We start from the raw sequence: 3,792 nt of genomic DNA, 5'->3' as shown, positions 1-3,792 counted from the left end.
TAAAGTTTTTCCTCGTAGTTTTCTGAAAAAAGTATATCTATGTTTGTATAATATCCATAATCTATTTCATTCGCTCCCAGATATAATACTTGGAATTCTACATTGTTATATAATGTATAGTTTCATTAATAAATGTGTCCTTTCAGATTGCATTCCATATAGAAGAAGTTTAAGATTTCTTTTTTTTTCCTAGGTCCTTATATTATTTTATTTCTTTGGGATAAAATTACAATGTTATCTAATTTCAATTTTTGTAAAGGTTATGCTATGTAAAGGCCTTTCTAAGGGGAAGAATTAATACACTGATGTCAAACTAACCTTTAGTTCTATAAATTACATGTATTTTTACACTTGTTTTTTTGTAATTAGCTTTTTAATAACTGTTTTTCATTTCTTGCATCAGAATAATGAAAATTATGGAATACTTCACAAATTTTCATATCATCTTTGTGCAAGTGCCATGTTAAACTCTGTATTGTAATTTGGGTAGACCTGCTTCTGAAGCATGCAGTACCCTCTAAATTTAAGTACTTAATGTTGCAATCTTTATACAGGCATATATCCATGGTTCCCCATTTGTAACAAGGAACTCTTAATGTTCCTAAAAATGCTATTGATCTTATTTCTCTAAAATTCTGTGTATAGTGGAAAAAACATATCGTTTGGTCAATTACTCACATTTACAATTTTTTTCAGTGTCTATTTTGTCATTTTCATTTTAAATTTGATCATACTTTGAAACCTTTTCAACTAAGTCCAAAGGTGATGGCTTTTCAGGTACTTATTTATCAACTCAGTTAGCTTTGTAGAGCTAATGGATTCAAAGTAAGCCTTACTTAAGAGCTACTTCTAAACTTCTGCAGCTTAAAATTTCCCAAATGAGGTCTTGCTGGGACAAATGTCTACCTGAACGTTTACCCTTCTTCCATGTAGGAACAGACCAACCAGAATATCTTACCCTGACAGCATAGATTGTCTTACTGGAACAAAACTAATCTTAGTTACAAGGGATCATAGAGAGATGAACAGTTCAGACAGAATTGTTCAGAATGGAAGGTATTTTATCAAAATATAATTGTTTATTATACTTATCATTTCAAAAGTAGCTAAAGCCAAGAAGGTGAAAAAATTGTTCATATGCATGATTACCTACTGTTCTAGCCTGTCTATCATCCAACCTGGCAGGAATTTACACTACTGACTTTCTATCACCAAATATTTCCATAGCTCCTGGAGAAGACCATATGTTTCTCCTTCATATTAGGCCTTAAATTGGTAATGCTTTAATCATAGTTTTTCCTCTTAGCTCTAGGCTGTAAATCTACAAATGTTAAAGCTTTAAGTCTAACTCTACCAAAATCTGAGGTAGAGATAAACGAATAATACTTTAAAACAGAGTTTCTTTTGATTCCCTAACCACAACACAATAATGCAAAACAATTTTTATTTTATATATGCTTATATATTTTATATTTATATGTGCTGATTTTAAATTTCACACAGTGAATCTTTCTACAAAAGAATTGAAGACTCATCTCAATTTCTCATTTCCTACATTATTTCAGGACCCCAATTCCTTACAAGAATAAGCAGAAATCAATTGTGAAATGCAAGGCAACTTAAAATGAAAGATGAGATCACAAAGTCTGAGAGAAAGTACTGTAATATGAGTGAACAAAATCACAAATGAACACGATTATTTTTAGTACTCCTCTCCTAATGATTAATGAAAGATTTCAGTGCAGCCAAAAAAATAGTTTCTGTAGGGCTGGGAAGGTGGCTCAGTGGTAGAGCACTTGCCTTGCATGCCTGAGGCCCTGTGTTCGATTCCTCAGCACCACATAAGCAAAAAGAAAAAAGCCGGAAGTGGCGCTGTGGCTCAAGTGGTAGAGTGCTAGCCTTGAGCTGAAGAGCTGAGGGACAGTGCCTAGGCCCAGAGTTCAGGCCCCACGACTGGACAACCTCCCCAAAAAATAGTTTCTGTAATAATAGATACATAATTGGTCTACCAAGGCTAGGAATACTTGATTTAGAGGTCAAATATAATTTAGAATAGCATTAACTGTGAAGATCCTTAGTGCTTCAAAACACTGGTAGTTCAGTAAAACTAGGTTCTGTAGTGTAAAAATGTTGTCATTCTCAAACCAATGATAACCTACATTTTATCTCCCTAACGTATATTCATTTTCAAATAAACTATTTAAAATCACATTTGCCAAAATAACCTTGACAAGTAGATGATAGTGACTTTACAAGGTTTTCAAGTGTAGGGAGCAAGTTACAATAGAGTTGATTTACCTACCCAGCACTAATACCAAACAAGTTAAACCATTCATTAAAGTGTAGAAATAGGACCCCTCACCATTTGTGTTGTTTAGTAGGTGCCTTCCAGAAATGTGTTAAATAGATCAGCCTCCCATATTTCAAACACAAATATTAGCTAACAAAGTAAATTTCATCAAATAAGAAGGTACATTTTAAAAAGTCACTAATAGCTGCCTTATCATTTGTTGGTTTATGTTTTCCCTATCTGTCTAACATAGTAAGAAATATGATTTTAAGTCTTGAATATGGGTACTGATGAGAGATGTGATAAACAAAATCTATCTTCTATTTCTGTCATATTCCTCTAAGAAGTAAATTTTAGTTTTCTTCTTTTTCCAAAACATATAGGTAGTAGAAAAAATTATCCTATGTAAAATAAAATAATCACACACCATTATCCAAAGATATTTATAAAAACTGGTAGTTAGGAATAAATTCTAAGCCATTTTTAAACTTTCTTATTGATTAAAGATTAATCTTCCAAATGAATGAGAATAAAATCATGTCTAAGTGCTTAACATCTCCAGTCTTGCAAATTGTTATTGCAGATTAATGAATTATGGAAATATAAGCTGACAACAGTTCAAGTGTATGTGGGAGTGAAACTCCATGGAATGCATATAAACCTTTCAAAGTATTAACAGGCAGTTTAACAGAATGACTATCAGGAAATTGAAACCAGAGAGGAACAATATTCAAGAAATAGAACGAATGAAAAATAGAACAAGGGGCAAGTACAGCTAGAATACTCAATGTACATATGTAATAAAGGAAGTGCTAAATCTGAACTCAATCTTGGAGAAAGGGTTGGTTGAGGTTGATAGAAGGAGTGACTCTGATCCAGGAGCATTGTACAATTAGATGGACATATTTAATTGTAACACACTTGCACAACATTTTGAAATTCACTTAAAAACAACAATAAAAACACACAAAAATCACAACCAAACAGCAATCTCTAAAGAGTATGAATATGACCTCTCAAAATTTTAAGCTGTTAATGAAGGGCGGTCTTTGGAAAAGCAAAGAAAGCTGTTCAAAGAGGGAAGCTTGGGGTAGGGGAGAATTTTGAACAGATTTAAAAAGATTGTCTAAGGTTATAAATCACCTATAGCTACTGCAAATATTTTCTTCTGCGAGTGCTCTTTGTCTGAACTGGATACTCCAGTCCTGAGGCACACTTGATAGCTTGTGAAGAAGAACGGAAGAAGCAAGATCAAGAACCTATTACTCCACTGGAGAGAAAATAGTCCTCTATGTTTCCTCTCAATCTCTTCACTACTCCATTTTCATACTTTTAATAACGTCATGTGATTTTGAATTTTCTTTCCTTCTTTGTTTTCACAAAGTAATTGTTCAAAATAATTCATTAAATATTATTTGCCATTATTTTCTATCATGCTGTTCACTTGTTCAAGCGAGTCCATTAAACTTCCCCTTTTCATTTGGTTGCCACGAAAACCCAAC

The 3,792-nt window shown here is 32.9% G+C and overlaps 1 pseudogene; it reads right to left on the bottom strand.

Moving 5' to 3' along the window:
* Positions 1-410: 410 nt before the first annotated feature.
* Positions 411-507, bottom strand: LOC138809343 (U6 spliceosomal RNA; annotated as a pseudogene).
* Positions 508-3,792: the final 3,285 nt, after the last annotated feature.

The sequence above is a fragment of the Dipodomys merriami genome, unplaced genomic scaffold, assembly GCF_024711535.1.
Source record: "Dipodomys merriami isolate MVZ:Mamm:240054 unplaced genomic scaffold, mDipMer1.0.p SCAF_492, whole genome shotgun sequence".
Taxonomy (NCBI): Eukaryota; Metazoa; Chordata; class Mammalia; order Rodentia; family Heteromyidae; genus Dipodomys; species Dipodomys merriami.
The sequence above is the reverse complement of the archived record's forward strand: the minus strand, read 5'-3'. Positions and strand labels throughout refer to the sequence as shown.